This window comes from Homalodisca vitripennis, chromosome 7 (genome assembly GCF_021130785.1).
Source record: "Homalodisca vitripennis isolate AUS2020 chromosome 7, UT_GWSS_2.1, whole genome shotgun sequence".
Taxonomy (NCBI): domain Eukaryota; kingdom Metazoa; phylum Arthropoda; class Insecta; order Hemiptera; family Cicadellidae; genus Homalodisca; species Homalodisca vitripennis.
The window spans coordinates 111266932-111286503 of record NC_060213.1 but is presented as its reverse complement, the minus strand read 5'-3'; positions in this window follow the sequence as shown (position 1 = coordinate 111286503).

Genomic DNA, 19572 nt, shown 5'->3' with positions numbered 1-19572 from the left:
AGCATTACTTCAGTTAGACAAAAGTAATCTGCAATACAAATTGTGTTTAGTAAATATGCTTGTCTATAGAAATGTTACCCAATACTAGCATTTTTGAGAGGTAACAATTACATTTTTAAGATAACCGTTAAGTTATTTCTTAGTTCCAGTATTTTCCTTCTTTACTTCTGGCTTCTTATTACTGATAGTCTGGGCTTTGGACTGCTCTTCCTTCTTTTATTTTGGTTGTTTAGATCTTATTCTTTTTGATTTGCTTCCATCATCATCATTAGGCAACACCGCAAATCTTGACGTCAAAGGCATGACCTTGATTCTACCTCAATAGTACAATGCCCAAAAACTACAATTTACACAGACTTCCATATATTTTGAAATCGCGAAGTTGAAAATCATGAATTTAAAAATTTATTGTACGGCGAAATCTAAATAAGTGATGTTTCAAATTAATTCTTACGTTCTGGTTCATAAAAAAATGTAAGCGTATTAAAAAAATGTATCGACTTTATAAAATACTTGGACAATCTTGATTTTGAATTATTTACTTTTGTTAGCGATTTGCCATAAAATTATATTGGTTAATGTTATAATGTGTGGTAAATAGTTAGTATCATTACAATACCAAGAAAAATTTTTATGACGTTCTCTATCGACCAATAAATCAAGTCATCAACAATTATAAACGACATAGCCTTGTATATTAAACATACAGGAGCCTCTATTTCAAGATAATTATCAAGCGGACTGGTAATTTATACAAACTACGATAGCCTGTCATTAACGAGAGCCTGTATTTATAAACATGTCAAGGTAACATAAACGCTCGTGCTTTATCTTGGATTAATCCTAATCGGATATTTTTCAATGCACCATCTCCTACAGTTACAGTTTTTACTAAATGGTATGTACGGAAAAAAGTTAAAACTGTCTTTGAAGTAAAATAAGATTGAAAAAAGTAATTTTTTCAATTCAATATTCATTAATGTCAATACGCATTTTTATTGACCAAGAAAGATAACACAAACATCTTTATAGTTTTGAGTGAATAAAACAATTCTGCAGTTGAAAATAACTTTAAAAAATTATGTGTAGAACCGGTCTCGTTGGATTGACGATAACAATCTCATGAATACAAGGTTACAGAGTGAACATATGATGCAATAAAGCTGCCCATAGATAAAATACAGTTAGCAGTTTTATTATTTATTGACATTAAAGTTAAAAATAATATTTCCTGACTCGTATAATACTTTGTAAATTTTGTTTTTATTCTTATATTGGTCAGACGCTTTTCTGGGTTTTTTTTTACAAAGATACTGCACATCTCTCACAAGACGTATGTGAACGTTGTTATTATTATTATTATTCATTATGAATATAATAAAAAACAAAGATACTGCACAATCTCTCACAAGACGTATGTGAATGTTATTATTATTATTCATTATGAATATAATAAAAAACAAAGATACTGCACATCTCTCACAAGACCTATGTGAATGTTGTTATTATTATTATTCATTATGAATATAATAAAAAACAAAGATACTGCACATCTCTCACAAGACCTATGTGAATGTTGTTATTATTATTATTCATTATGAATATAAAAAAAAAACAAAGATACTGCAACATCTCTCTCAAGACGTATGTGAATGTTGTTATTATTATTATTATTCATTATGAATATAATAAAAACAAAGATTACTGCACATCTCTCACAAGACGTATGTGAATGTTGTTATTATTATTATTCATTATGAATATAATAAAAAACAAAGATACTGCACATCTCTCACAAGACCTATGTGAATGTTGTTATTATTATTATTATTCATTATGAATATAATAAAAAACAAAGATACTGCACATCTCTCACAAGACGTATGTGAATGCTGTTATTATTATTATTATTATTCATTTATGAATATATATAAAAAAAACATAGATACTGCACATCTCTCACAAGACCTATGTGAATGTTGTTATTATTATTATTCGTTTATGAATATAATAAAAAACAAAGATACTGCACATCTCTCACAAGACGTATGCGAATGTTGTTATTATTATTGTTTCACTATTAATATAATAAATAAAACTAGGTATGAGATATAACTATGAGTGTATTATTGATTACAGTGTCCAAGGAACTGCCCAGCAGAATAGTATGATACTAACTCAAGTTTACACAAGTTTACAACATTAAAACCCACGCAAGTATGCCAAAGGTTTGCTCCTGTGATAGAAATATTTTAAAAACATTTATATAATACTTACTTATTGTACTCGTTACCAACTCTTAAAGAAATTATATATGCCAAGTTCCTTGCAATTGGCCACTCCGTTCATAAACATTTCGTAGAGTAATTGTGTACAAAAACTGTTTTGACATGGAGCTCCGTAACATTTTTCGAAATACCAAATATCGGAATGCAAGTCATTCAATTAATGTTTGTACTTATTTTCCTCGAAATATATTTAATGATTGTGTATTCATACATAAATTTAATTACAGATTTATTTTTTAAATTCCGTGAAAGATATGGAATTTCACCTAAAGTTTATTTCCTGATAGATTCAAAATTTCATTCAAGAGCGAGTTATAAATTCATGACAATAATACAGTTACAATAATACAATATAATAATATTCATACAATAATACAGTTTAATGAATTTTAAATTTTTTTAATATTTGGAATATTTTTTAAAGTAAAATGCAATGCAATGTTGGCTTTAAATAACGTGTTTTACAAATCTATTACGGCTCAGAGGAAAAAAACACAGAGTTAAATTGACAACTGCATATTCAAGCAAAGTGTTTACGTTTTTAACATGAAGGATTTTAAACAAAATAAACAATTTATTTATTATGGCTTCATGTAGCATTAATGAATTAAATTATTAATTGTTTATGGACTGAGCGCACTAAAATTTTTAAACTCTCATGACCAATATTTAAAAACAAATTTTTGCCAGTTTTTATATCAACATCAAATGTACTCAAAAATATATTCTTTCTTATATTTTTCTAAGACAGAAAAAATAAATACTGATTAATGTCTATATATACGAAATATCGTGAGACTTCTCATACGCATATCTTATTGGCTGAGCCCTACGTTAACATACTAATTCAAATATCGGAATTTTTCTGTCTACATGTAGGCTATCTCTGTCCAAAAGTTTTCGCAACTAATAAAACTCTCAGCATTTTAATGTCCACGCCTTGTAAAATGTAGACAATGCTACATTGAATTTTTTGAATATAAGTTTTTAATTTTTTAAAATCTTTACTAGTACTTTTATTCGTATTTTTTAAACTGTGTTAAATATTCTTTATTCTTATTCTTTATTCTTATGTTTATAGTCAAAGAATAAACATGGACATTAAATGAGAAATCGTAAATGTTTCAGGTTTTATATCTAACGTTGTACTTGATGACACAGTAATGTTTTCTGATAGTGACACAACTTATGTTCGTCGTAAAGTGCAGGTCACGCTGTTATACGAATTTAATAGTCCTCGATAAAATTTAATGTTTATCAAAATTATTTATAAAAAAAAACAACACTCCTGGTACTGAATCAGAGTAATATTATTTTAAAAGCAGGACAGTTTTAAATTGCATTATAACGAACGTCATATTAGTTGTCTCATAGGAGGACGAGTTTATTTCTCTCGTTTGAAATACTCAACGAACTCATTCTTAAACGAAAATTATACTGTGGTACAAAATTTGTGAAAGCTTCTGTAATAAAATGTGAGTGACGAAGATTTAGCTTCCATTTCTTACTGATATTTTTGGATGACTTTCACTTAAATAAAGATGCAGTTCTTTCAGAATATGTTTTATATTGTCGAGAAATAGAAAACCATTATACTTTTCTAATATACTTAATAAATGTTTTTTAAAATGTTGGGTTCTACACTCAAGATGAAATTTCTTATATCCCAATATTCTTTTAGTGTTTTTTTCCATGTATTTAAAAATGTGGTCAAAAATCTTCATAACCCTATTCACAATAACTTAACAAACCTGTATAAAATTAATAAAAGAACCGTTATATAATAGTAAAAGCCTTTTAGCATATCTTGTAAATTATTAGATATTTATTCCTTCGATAAAGAAAATTGTTTATTAGAAAATAATTCAAAATTTCAACTCTGATAGTAGTTGTATAAACTTAAACTTTTTAAAAAGGGTTTCAAAATGCAATAGTATAAAAAGAGATTTATTAATTTATATTCTACTCCAGCAAAGGGCACTAAATATTTTTGGTGGTACATTTTAAAAAAAGGCTGTATTTTTTTAACCATTTTGCAAATAATATTTGTTGTTCATTGTACTGTAAATTATTAATTTTATAACGATGGATTTAAAAACTTAAACAGATTGTTTGCCAATATCACAGACGCCATATAAAATTTATTAGCACAAAAATATAACCCAATTAAACAAATTTATGAGTATTCTCACGAAAAAAAGTCAGTGATAAAAACAAAATGTATTACATTTTCGATAAAACAATATCCTATTTGTCATCAATATTGAATGTGACTCGTGTAATATGTTAGGTCCGTTTTCACGAGGGCAATATAGTATCTGAATCTTAAAGTATTAATGTAACCAAATTAAAATGCAACAAACAACGTTCCAAAAACACGGTAGTTAAATATTAACTAAGAAAATAAATAAAAAATGTCTACGCAATGTTTGAACATAAAATTGAGGTGAATTATGCAACGTGATAATTATGAAATGATAAGTTAACTATGTTTCTAGATCTGAAAATATCCCTACAAATATCCTATTGATAAACATCCAATATGTACTCTGAAAATGATAATTATCCTTATTATATAAACTGAGATATGTGCGTAAACTATTTATACAAAAACCTGTATCTCCTGTCATTGTGGTTTTATTTGTACACATAATTCACATTTCAAATTTGATTTATATTCATTTTTTATCAGTTTAAAACAGGTTTGTTACTTTTATATTACTATAAGAATAATTTAAAATATATAGTATACATTACACAAAATTATGTAAATAGATTCTTAAGGTATAAATAAGTTCATCATAGGCGTTACAATCAATATAATTAGGTTATTTCTAATTTATTGACAGAAATGACAAATATTAAAGTTCAGGAGTTACAAACATTAGATAGCTAATTATGTCACATAATTGTAATTATGCAATGTTAGATCTATGTTACTTTGTTACAATTTTACTATAATTTGAGACTCTTATTACATAATGTAAATAACATGAAATTCAATGCATATAACTACTTTGTAAAATAGTTTTATTAATGGCTCACCATTGTTTTTCTGCCTGTTATTGTCCGCAGCATAACACTTGATAGATATGGCTAGAGAATAACAATTTGGTGTATATACCTCATTGTCCAAGGAAAAGGTGTATTATTTTTGCGATAGAAATTATTGGAAAAACTTTTCTGGCGTATTTATAATAAATTTATGGGTCTTCGTATAATGAAAACAAGAAAAATTTAAAATATATTTGAGCAAACTGAGTTACACCATACGACATGTATTATGAAACACCGTAACTCGTGGTCAAGTTACTTCGTTGGATTGGTCAGTAAGTCTTCCACATGTTTATTTGGGTATTTAATAACTTCTTTCTCTCTTTACCTAAATTATAGAATATTAACAAGCTTTTAAAAAGTAAATATGGTATTTCATTACTGTAATATCAATCGTTATAAATAAATTTTACACAACACAAAGTAAATTTCTAAAATATTTGAAACATGGAGCGATAATGTAAGGAAGCTCTACAAGTATAGACCAAACAAGTAAGTAGGGTATTTTTATTAAGTGCAGCAAAGTAAGCTCTTCCAAAGAACATTCGGCCGAACGGATTTTGATTGCGGCTGCGGGTAGTAAAATATTTTCTCTGCGACAGTACAACTGTCCTTGACTATACTTTTCTCTATCAGTTTTACATACGGCATTAATCCGACATGATTAATAGTGGGCTTACTACGTTCTACTGCATTAATCTTGCCTTAATTTTTGTATTGAAATCACACAATTTGTTTATTTCCTATTGTTTCATACTGAAGGCTTTAAAATTATTGCTAGCTAAATAGTAACCAAATATGGAAGTAGCAAATAATCTGCCAATTAACAGGTAAATTTATCAATCAAACACAGCCACAGGGTGTGGGCGGCTGTAGCAATTATTAGTTAACACAATATGAGAGGTGTGTGAGGGAAACTTTTCCACGCGGTGTTGGTAAAAAACTGACAATAAAAGTATACGCTTCGTGGACAGGTACGGAAAGCAAAGGAAGTGGTGACAAAAGTGAACTAAATATTCCTGATTAATACTTTAGACAGTGCTAGATGTAAGCGATAGTAATTCATGTAATAAAAATTCTTTATAACAATTTAACTTTATAAAATATATCTACTACTATTAAATATTAGGTGTAAAGTTCTTTCTTGAGCTTCGTTTGTACTATGTCTTGTGAATTTCAATAATTTCCAGAATCATTTTATAATCTTAGTATATCATGTTGATTTTTTTCGTATTGCTATTGTAGTTATATTACAAAATTTCAGTATTTATTATTTTAAAACAGTCGAGTTTTTGTGAGAAAATATCGCAAAGTTTCTAATAAAAATCGATTGTACGTTTGTGATAAGTTTTTTTTATGTGTTCATTGTATATTAATTTAATACGAGACTTCGTATAAAATAATTCAAACAATTAAGATATTAATAAAACGTTTAATTGCACCGGTGTTCAAAATTTTTTGTAATAACATGATAAAATTTATTAATCGATTCATGATCAAGGATGACGACCATACACGGAATCCTTGCACGATTGGTATAAAATTATATGAACAGGTAAAATTTCTTATATTACACATTGAGCAATATTTAAATATTTCTGTAAGCGTCAAATTTTTTATCATGCGGACGACTATCGAATGTTATGTTTTAAGCATTATATTGCGTCTGTATTATTATCTATATAAAAATAGGATTTTTCACGTTTAATAGTATAATAATAATATGCAGCAGAACTATAAAATATAAACAAAATAACTTAAAAAAAGTTCATTAAGCAAAATGAATAAAATGAGATTATTGCTCATTGATACATGACATTTTGGGTTAAAAGACTATGATTAGTTCTATTTAATATTAAAATATGTTTCATTTTGTTGCTATTACGCAATGGTTAAATTTGAAGGTATTGGGTTAATACGAGGATACATAGTCAAATGGGACAAAATATACACAATATTAAGACCTTATAAACCCATCTATTAAGGTTTTTTTTATTTTTGAGGTTTGTAATATTGCGTTTAAAATTACTAACGAAACATAAGGAGTTATTTACCACCTAATAACAATTTTAATATAGTAATATTGTGCAATGCAATTTCTATCATTGTCATTTCTCACCTATATTAGGGAATATAAAGAACCGTTTTTTATTCGTTTTTACAACCTGGTTAAAAGACGGTTAATATTGTATAACACTGCATTGTTTTTAATTCATAAAAGGTAAAGATGAACACTTACAAAAAAAGGTTAAAACTCTGTTGATTACAGAAGCTCTCAGAATCTTTTCCTCTCAGTGTCAGCTACGCTTAAGTTTGAGTGTTTTGCTTAAGAAGTCATCACAGAACAACAAAACTTTCTTCCTAATGTAGTATTTCCTATAAAATATACAGTTTCACCTTTTTCAGTGATACTTTCACCTCTGATTCAGTTCTAAAAGTATTTTTATTTTGTAGAATATAAGTAAAATATAATTGTTACAAACATGTTTATAGCAGCGTGACCTGAAACTTGCAAGGAACATAAATTGTATTACTCTCAGAAAAACCACAAACCTTTCACCAAGTACAACGTTGTTTCAGTTTTTTCTGTATTTATTCCTGTTTAATATGATGTAAAATATTGATTTTCTATTGCAATTAAAACCTGAGTAATAGTAAGCATGTCGATAATTTATAACACTATATTAAATAGGTTTTTTATTTGATATATTTTCATTACGAGAAAACTGGTATGTTTGGCATATTCTGAAATTAATTTTAGCATCTATTATATTTAGAAGAAGAGATTTTGCTCAGAATCAAATCTAGTTACTGATATAAATGAACGTATGCGTAGGCTATTGTACATATAATTATGAGCATTATTTCAATCACTCTATGTGGAATAGGCTAGGACTTGCTAAATAGAACATTGAATACCACATTGGTCAATGAACTTATAAAATTATGACTAATCCTAAATTATTCAAGCTATGGAAGATAAATTGTATTTTTGACGTGACAACGTCTTAAATTAGGTTGCGGCTCGGAGTCACTCATGAAAAAGTGTAACGCCCGGTAACGTTACGATGCCCGTCCAGTGGGTCCGCCGCACGGGATCCGCACGGGATAAAGCAGATAACTATGTTTATTCGTGAAAATGTGGAGTGCTTAGATTCGTCATTTACAACAACTACAACAATAAAGGTAAATAATTGTACACTGATATTTCATTATCGTAAACTATGATTGATTGATTAATTGTTAGATTGACACAAAAGTTGAGAAACTGAGTTTATAGGTTATGTCATACTATTGACAAATGTTGATAGTGTTAAGTAAATTATTAGTTTAAATCACTCTGCAATCAATCGTAATTCAGTCGATTGAGAAGAAACAACGCGTATTGTTAGTCAAACATTTAAAATAACAAATTTATAACCTCTAACCTGTCATAACAGTGCGACCAAACAAACGAACTAAACCGACCATTCACCACGCACGAAGTTAGAATTTTAACTGTGTTTAGCAAGAATTTCAAATTCCAATTTTAGTAATGTTTTATTCAACTTTACCATTTACAATAACAAATTTTAATTAATTTCAAATTATGTACAATGTTTTAGTAAACAAAATATATTTCTATAGTTAAAAATTTGTGCAATTCTTATTTTCATTCAATTCCTTGTTCCTATTGTGCAATTTAATAATATTCATATCAATAAATATTCTACTGAGAAAAAGACGTTGTCACGTAAAATCTTCACCGTAAAACCGACTTTACAGGCAACCATCCATTTTTTTTTAGTGAAGAATCTGCTTTTTTGATATCCTGAAGGATATATCTCCTCAAAACCTCCATTAAAGGGCATGTGAAGTTGGTTAAATTATAAAGACCACAGAATCGCTAAACCCCAACCTCATCCTTTCCACCAAATGAGCATTACTTCAGTTAGACAAAAGTAATCTGCAATACAAATTGTGTTTAGTAAATATGCTTGTCTATAGAAATGTTACCCAATACTAGCATTTTTGAGAGGTAACAATTACATTTTTAAGATAACCGTTAAGTTATTTCTTAGTTCCAGTATTTTCCTTCTTTACTTCTGGCTTCTTATTACTGATAGTCTGGGCTTTGGACTGCTCTTCCTTCTTTTTATTTTGGTTGTTAGATCTTATTCTTTTTGATTTGCTTCCATCATCATCATTAGGCAACACCGCAAATCTCGACGTCAAAGGCATGACCTTGATTCTACCTCAATAGTACAATGCCCAAAAACTACAATTTACACAGACTTCCATATATTTTGAAATCGCGAAGTTGAAAATCATGAATTTAAAATTTATTGTACGGCGAAAGTCTAAATAAGTGATGTTTCAAATTAATTCTTACGTTCTGGTTCATAAAAAATGTAAGCGTATTAAAAAATGTATCGACTTTATAAAATACTTGGCCAATCTTGATTTTAAATTATTTACTTTTGTTAGCGATTTGCCATAACATTATATTGGTTAATGTTATAATGTGTGGTAAACAAGTTAGTATCTTTACAATACCAAGAAAAATTTTATGACGTTCTCTATCGACCAATAAATCAAGTCATCAACAATTATAAACGACATAGCCTTCTATATTAAACATACAGGAGCCTCTATTTCAAGATAATTATAAAGCGACTGGTAATTTATACAAACTACGATAGCCTGTCATTAACGAGAGCCTGTATTTATAAACATGTCAAGGTAACACAGTAAACGCTCGTGCTTTATCTTGGATAATCCTAATCGGATATTTTCAATGCACCATCTCCTACAGTTACAGTTTTTACTAAATGGTATGTACGGAAAAAAGTTAAACTGTCTTTGAAGTAAAATAAGATTGAAAAAAGTAATTTTTTCAATTCAATATTCCATTAATGTCAATACGCATTTTTACTGACCATGAAAGATAACACAACATCTTTATAGTTTTGAGTGAATAAAACAATTCCGCAGTTGAAAATAACTTTAAAACAATTATGTGTAGACCGGTCTCGTTGGATTGACGATAACAATCTCATGAATACAAGGTTACAGAGTGAACATATGATGCAATAAAGCTGCCCATAGATAAAATACAGTTAGCAGTTTTATTATGTATTGACATAAAGTTAAAAATAATATTTCCTGACTCGTATAATACTTTGTAAATTTTGTTTTTATTCTTATATTGGTCAGACGCTTTTCTGGGTTTTTTTTACAAAGATACTGCAAATCTCTCACAAGAAGTATGTGAATGTTATTATTATTATTCATTATGGATATAATAAAAAAAAAAGATACTGCACATCTCTCACAAGACCTATGTGAATGTTGTTATTATTATTATTCATTATGAATATAATAAAAAACAAAGATACTGCACATCTCTCACAAGACCTATGTGAATGTTGTTATTATTATTATTATTCATTATGAATATAAAAAAAAACAAAGATACTGCACATCTCTCTCAAGACGTATGTGAATGTTGTTATTATTATTGGTATTCATTATGAATATAATAAAAAATAAAGATACTGCACATCTCTCACAAGACCTATGTGAATGTTGTTATTATTATTATTCGTTATGAATATAATAAAAAACAAAGATACTGCACATCTCTCACAAGACGTATGCGAATGTTGTTATTATTATTGCTCACTATTAATATAATAAATAAAACTAGGTATGAGATATAACTATGAGTGTATTATTGATTACAGTGTCCAAGGAACTGCCCAGCAGAATAGTATGATACTAACTCGTTTACACAAGTTTACAACCTTAAAACCCACGCAAGTATGCCAAAGGTTTGCTCCTGTGATCGAAATATTTTAAAACATGTATATAATACTTACTTATTGTACTCGTTACCAACTCTTAAATAAATAATATTTTGTTCGTAGAGTAATTAAACTCTAATTGGTCAATTCACTTTCCACGTTTGTATACATCTTCATTTATATTACTTTATTGTCTTAAGATAAATATATATATATATATATATATATATATATATATATATATATATACAGGGTGTATATTATGTCTGGAAACACCCAAATATATCCTTTAATAATTTAAATATAAATTTGAAACCTCTTACAATCGTGATAGAGATTGGGCATCTACTTTTTGGAACAATGTTTTGTTATGTCACACCAACGGGGGACGTCCTGCCGAGGGTATCGTGAATATTCTTAATGGAAGCCTATACCTTGTGATACATAATTTTAAAGGTAATAGCTTTCTGAATTGAATGCCACAAACCGCATCTTAAAGGAATTATTCTATCAGAAAATAGAGCATTTTTAGTATTGAAAATTTACTGATGTTCAACAATGCAATTTTAACATGGTTCTTGCCACAAAATGTGTTAAACTAATTTTTTAGCATTTTTTAAATGTTCAATTAAAATAAAATAAACAATTTATTTTTAAGCTGGTTTCATTAGTACAAAATTTACCAGTTTTTATTACAATGAATAAAACTTATGAGTCACTTTCTCTGATTGCTTATGAATCTGTTACTTGGTGTTTTCCAGTCAGCAGGAAGGTTTAAAGAGACAAAGGTCACTAGCCTATGAGAACATTATTGTGTTATTAATCATCTGGTCTACAGGTTTCAGTTTTTTTGAGCATGGAGCTTTCACTAGACAGGTCTATAGCTTGGGAATTACAAATGGACAAAGGTCATATCATTCCTGTCGAGTTAATCAGTGTCTCTGAAAGCATTGCTGTCAACAAGTTATCTAATTACAGTAGTTCAGTTTTTTATTTGGCATTTTAAGGAATTGTCTGAAAGAGAACGAATTACTCTGTTGATGATGCGAGGATATGGCGATCGTCAAAGATCTTATCGGGAAGTTTGTAAATTTGTTTAATGACACTTTCCCAGAAAGGAATCCCATAAGTGTTTCAACAATATCAAAAACTATTGAGCGTTTTGAAATGACAGGGAGTGTACTTAATCGGCCAAAGTCGGGTAGGATACAATCTGCAACAGATGAAGAACATGCACTAGATGTTTTTGCAAACATTTATTGAAGACCCACATACATCGCTCAGAAAAGCTGCACAGCAACATGATATGCACCCTAAGTCTGTGAGTAAGATTTTGAAAATTAATAAATACAAACCATTTAAAGTTCATTTAGTCCAACAGTTTAAGTGAGGATGATTACGACAGAAGAGTTGAGTTTTGTGAACTTGTGATGCGCAAAATGTGATGACAATAGAGATTTTCTGACCAAACATACTATTTTCTGATGAGGCAACTTTTTTCCTAAATGGCAATGTTAACAGGCACAATTGCCGTTACTGGGCTAGTGAAAACCCACATTGGATTACTGAGTCCCATTCACAGCAACCCACAAAAACTGAACGTATGGTGTGGAATTTTAGGTAACAAAATTGTTGGACCCTTTTTCAGCAATGGGAATTTAAATGCCGAAACTTTACTACAATATGCTCCAAAATGAAATAATCCCAGCTATTCAAATTGCATCAGGAGAATACTTTGATAATGTATGGTTTCAGCAGGATGGTGCTCCACCCCATTATGGGGAGACAGGTAAGAGAGTATTTAGATTTAAGGTTTCCTCATAAATGGATTGGCCCGAAGAGGAGAAATCGAATGGCCCTCCAAGATCTCCGGATTTGTCCACCAATCGATTATTTCCTATGGGGTCATTTAAAATCCAATGTTTATAGAAGAAAGCCTCATAATTTGGAAGACCTAAGAAACAGGATTATAGAGGAGATTGCTTTGATAACTGAAGAAATGTTAGACAACTCTGTCGAATCATTTTACACAAGATTGGCTCATTGTCAAACCGTAGAAGGAACACAGTTCGAACAATTGCTTTGACACCAAATGCAGGGGTAAAACGTTTGTTGTAAGACTTTTCTAACAGCATACATTATTTTTTATTTGTAATAAGAAATCAATAACATAAGTATTTCCATAATTGTACTGTAATAAAAACTGGCAAATTTGTGCTAATAGAACCAGCTTAAAAATGAAATTTTTGTTTTTATTTAATTGAACATTTTTAAAAAATGCTAAAAAATTAGTGTAACACATTTTGTGGCAAGAACCATGTTAAAATTACATTGTTGAACATCAGTAAATTTTCAATACTAAAAATGCTCTATTTTCTGATAGAATAATTCCCTTGAGATGCGGTTTGTGGCATTCAATTCAGTAAGCTATTACCTTTAACAATTATGTATCACAAGGTTATAGGCTTCCATTATGAATATTCACGATACCCTCGGCAGGACGTCCCCCCGTTGGTGTGACATAACAAAAACATTGTTCCAAAAAGTAGATGCCAATCTCTATCACGATTGTAAGAGGTTTCAAATTTATATCTAAATTATTAAAGGATATATTTGGGTGTTTCCAGACATAATATACACCCATATTTGTAAATATGAGAAACTGCATGGTAACAACATGAGAGGAATATGCAGAAGTTGTGAATATAATATCAATAAGTAAATGAAATTTGTGATAGATTCTTATATATAATCTTTTGCAGTTGTAAATAACAACCGCAAATGGTTTTTAAAAGATTTTCGAATATTTTTATCGTTTTAAAATTAGGTCTCTACGTTTCCATAGTTGAAATTTAGCCTGACCCTCATTTGATATGAAATCATAATATACCCCACGAAATGTAGTGTTTTTTTGTAATTTTTAACGACGAGAAACTTCTAAATCTTGTTACTAAGAGTTGAGTTGTTTAAATCTGAACGTCACAACATGATCAAACATAACTCCACAGTTAAACTGCATAAAAATGAAAAACTCTTATACATATAACGTTTTTATACATTTTTAAATATGTTTTAAATACAGAAATGTTTGGTATAATAGCTCAACGTAATTACTCATAAATATACAATATTCCAATAAAACAGTAAAAAAGTATTTACTCCAACAAGAAGATTACAAATCAAGTTAAAATTTCTAAGATTCATTACTTAGTTATTATAATACTTCATTATTTTATAAATCTTTGTTGATTAAAAAAGAAGAACGTGAATGTTTGCTGTGTTGGCAGGGTTTCAAGGATCTTTCCTCGATCTTAATGGCTTCCGGCTTGTGGCCTATACCTAAACAACGTGTTATAATGTCTGCTACGTTATATAACGTTCATTATCTACACTAATGTAGTAATGCAAATCATAGAACTTTGTAGCCCAGATTAAATTTTCGTTACATAAAGACATCAAATACCTTTTTGTATAATCAATATAGGGATTTCCCTCAGAAGTAAGTAAAGTAAAAGTAAGTAAATATTTAAAAATCAGCCGTGCTAGATTAGGTGGAGACCAATATCTAAAAAATATTATTTTAGTTTTATCCATTTCCTCTCAATAAAAAATGGATTGTATACTTATATAGTGAAAATTGTTTCTCTGCCCATACAGTATAAAATCATTTTAATTCTCGTCATATTAATTACTCAAACCTAAATCTATTTATCCTCGTATGTACTTTGATTTTTTTTAATATGAAGCATACAATAAAGTATAATGATGCTATAGCTATTGAAAGAACCATTGGTCACAATCGAAATTTTTCTTTAAAATACAGAAGAATACCAAAGAATATAGTGTGTGTTAAAATAATTGTACATTTTAACGTAATGGACCATACAATTCCTATTCTAAAGACTTAGGTATTTCAAAGGAAATTCAAAATGCTAATGCATGTTACATAAATCTGCAGGTTACATATAATAATTAGATAAGCATTTAGTAAAATGGAATTTAAAAACTAGGTTTGTCTAGGAGAAATGTTAGAAAGTGGTATTGCGACACAGCATTTATGGACAATAAATCCTAGAGAGTAATGCAAGCTTACGTAATTTGACTCATATTTGCGTCCTGAACAAACAAGCAGTCGTTACGGTGGAGCTCCTTCCTCCCAGGTTACATATTTATATACAGGTTCTCATTATAAAGACAATGCCTTTTGTTTAATGATTTGCGCAGGTCATAATAGCAAATAATAACTATTATAAACAAGACTTTGATTTTGTAAATAAAAATTATTGTTTACTTTTCATGTGTTAGACAATTTCTTGCAAGTATTAAATTAAAGATTTTATTATTATTATCCCATTATGAAGCAAATTATTAGAAGATTTGCACTCTAAACCAAAATAAACAATAACGTTTATAATGCATACATTTCCTGTTCTTGAAATTGTTCAAGATTATTGAAATGGAGAAATGGAAAGGAAATATTAAAATAATATTTTATTGTGTGTGTGTGTGTGTGTGTGTGTGTGTGTAATATGAAGCATGTGACCTTGTTTCTTAAAAATACTTAAATAGTAGCAAGTCGTTTTAATTATAATATATTTTTAGAAAATTAGCATTAAAAATATCATAACCTGTCTACTCTAATCTTATTATTAACTTTGGACTTACATATATTAAAAGTGTTATTTTTTTTAATTGCATTTGGATAATACCATAGTGACCACCTTAATTTCCCAACTTGAGGAATAAGATTCTTTGCCCATGTACCTGGATTCATTTATAGTGTTAAGACAAAGATAATACATTCATTTCTTTTGCTTGTTAAGTTTCTTGGGAACCTCCAACTCCCATAATTATTATAATTATGCTTAAACTGAGGACTTTAATTAGGACCAATTAATTGTAAGAATATTTTATCAATTTATTTCGAGAGTGAAAAAATGGAGAATGTACCGGAAAGAACCAAATTATTTGGGTAGAGAATAGCCATAAATCATGAAATACTAATAGCGGTAAGACCAAGATCAGTCTTGCCAACAATTCCTATAGGCTTATAGATTATCATTTATTGTTTATAAAATATGGTGCAGAACATTCTCTCAATTTATACCAATCTGTAATAAACGATTGTGCTCTGTATTATATTATTGTATTATATTCTCTTATAAATGAATAATACGTTATATTTAAAAAGGTGGTCTTACTTTACGGTTCTTGTCCATATACACGGAATACATTCGGACACACTTCATATAATTGGAGGATCGTATTGTCCGTATTTTTAACGGAATATTTTTGAAAATCATTATAAACGGGTATATGATGAGATATGAACATACTCACAGACACATACTGTAATGGACTACACAATGTTGGAATCAAAAGCCACAATAAACTGTATCTTGGTTCAGAAATAGGCTTTCTATCATAAATTTACTTCGTATCCAGGTTTTTTATTCCAAGTCTTTATACTCAAGATTAAACTGGTGGATGCGATAGTTTGATTTTATGGATCATCCTGGTTAAATTTGTAACAAGTTTCATAAAAAGTTTTAGGATTGGAAATTTGAGTTATACCTCAGTTTGGAGACTGTGGACCCACTTTGAGCCGATGGGAAGGTGGTCGTGTTCAGACGAAGCTATATAAGTGTAACTTCAAATTAAGCTATAAGTAAATCTTGTACCGTATGACGATAACACATGGGGGTGGTGACTTCTGAGGTCGTAGTAATAAATACTAGAAATACAATGTGTACTTATAAGTTCAGTTTAATTACGAAAACTTAAAAGCACCACTTTTAGATGGTAAAGGAAAAGTTATGTACTGCCACGTTGCTGCCAATTAGAATATAATAACTAAAAAGTATATCTTCTAGGTGGGCCTAAAATATCCAATGTTCTATTGAATTATGCGTACGACGTTTTACTTTACAAAACAATAATATTTCACTTCCCTTCGCAATAGGTAGACTCACAACCCGGGTGTCGGCGTCTTGGCACGAGACATTGAAGCTGTAGTCTAAGAACGGTTATTTCTAGAAGAGGAGTAGAGTTGGGAAGTGGTAGCCATCTATTCAAACAACACGTGAGATACATCAGCTACGTAAACTCGCCTAAAACAAATTCGCGACGGTATTAGCCATTTAATGATACAAATTACTATTTATAACAACGTGCTCGTCGCCATAAGGACGACGCCACAACCTTTATCTATCTCCATCAAGCAAATAAAAGATCTTCAAGGGTAAGTTACTTTACTATTCACATCTTTACTTTACGTTACATTTATTTTATACGTTTGGCATCAATGGGCTAATTTAATAATACGAAAAGATAAATTTCACTTACGGACAAAGCGCGCGAGGTCTGATCGGTTACGTAGTTGGGCTGCTACAAAGGGTTAGAAGAAAAAATTCATACGCGTGCCAATTAGGTAGTTACTCCGCCCAATAATTTAGTTCCGGAACATTGGATGTAAAATAATATTATATTATACTGGCTGATTAGGTTGCGAAATTTACATTGTATTAAATTTAATTAACCAATTTACGGTACAATCTCATCAATATTATATTGACCTATTTTATTTTATAAGTATTTACGTAACTTTGCATCTTTATTTAATATTTCTACAATGAATTTTATATCTTTTCACGTTCTTTTCTAAAAATTAAAGGACAAATTAATAAATGATGCAATAATGAGCAGACAGTAACACAAGTTGAATTTAAATTTTCAACTCAGTTAGTAAATATATGCTTCGCTAACGCTCAGCCAGTCGTCTTTCTGTCTGCCTTTTATTCCTTCAATAATTGATTTGTCCTTTAGTTATTAGAAGGATAACGTAAAAAAATGTAGAATTAATTGTAGAAATATTAAATAAAGATGGATAGTTTTACCGATTTTGTTTTAATAATTTCTAAGATTCAGTACTGTATTATAAACGTTCCTTATTAATGTTAGTTTCCCCATGAATTGTGTTAGGTAAAAAGCACATAGCTACATGAAATTAATTCGTATCTTCTATATATTTTTTAATTTATGTAAATATACTATGCTCTTTATAAAGCGTGATGGAAATAGTTTTCGCCCACATTTTCATAGAAACACAAGTGATTTGCTCCTAAGGCCACTAGTATTGACCTTGCCGCTAAGTGCTAACCCTGGTTATTCGCAGAACGTACAGGTTCAACTCCTTCAACACTTTATAGAGTCATAAAACTGTTAAAATCTCTTGCTAAGTCGTAAATCCAACTCCCATTACGTGTACAAACTTATCTTTGTTAAAAGACTTTTATTACTCACCTAAGTACCGAAAGCCTATAAGCCTATACACTTTTATGTTACAATGTAAACTGTTAATTATTTTAGATTTGGTAAAAAATAGTTCTTTGTTGTTACGATACGTGAAGCAATGCAAGCATTTAACTGCCAGAATTTCTATTTAGCTTGTTTTAATCTTATTTTATGTCAATCATTCTTACAAATATCTTCAGATTATTATGGCAATAACAAAAAGTTAGAAATTAAACTGAATGATTATTAGGGATCTACAAGTTTAGATCACGAAAATACGCCGAGAAGACAAGTTAATTGTATTTTATGAACTCTGGTGTTTTGTGAAATTTCTAGGGGAATTTCCGGAAGAATTTATCTTTTGTCAGTGATGCCAGTTATGGGAGGGATGGCAGTTGAGAGTTAGCGGAATTTGTTAAAATACCAAATTATTGATGTACTGAACGTAATAAACGTAATTCCCAAATTCATAGAGCCTTTATTTAAATTCATATGCATCCCAAATTCTTTTAAATATTTTAAGTCAATCTTAATTATTATGAGGAAAATATTTCTACATGTATATTCCAAAAGGGTTTGATATTCATTTATTTAATGTTTACATATATTCTTGAAGAGTGAAAAATTATTCAAGAGCCACAAGCAAATGTAATGGCCCAAAACGCGAACTTAGCACTTAATACAATTTTATAATTCTAGTTTGGCTGATTCAAAAAAGCGGGCGACAATTTTAACTTTAATCTAAATGAATTACTAACTAATTTAAGAAAAAGTACTACTTAATAAGAAGAAATACTTAAGAAAGAGTACTACTTAAGAAGAAGTACTAATTAAGAAGAAATATTACTTAAGAATACGTTAAGAGGTATCAGTGATAGTCCGGATTCGATACCATAAGAAAGGCTGAAAAGTGGGGAGAGGGCAATTAAAATTCACCCTGTATCTTTAATTTATTTTCTAATTAATTAATTTCATCATTTCAATTGACAGCAAATGCAAAGGCTTAGTATTTATAATGTAAATAGTTTTTAGTTGGTTGACAGTTTAAATAATATCATAACAACAATTCCATCAGTTTCATTACAAATAAATTATCACACAAATCCCGACACTCATTTAATTACTTACGACTTGATCGTGAAGAATAATAG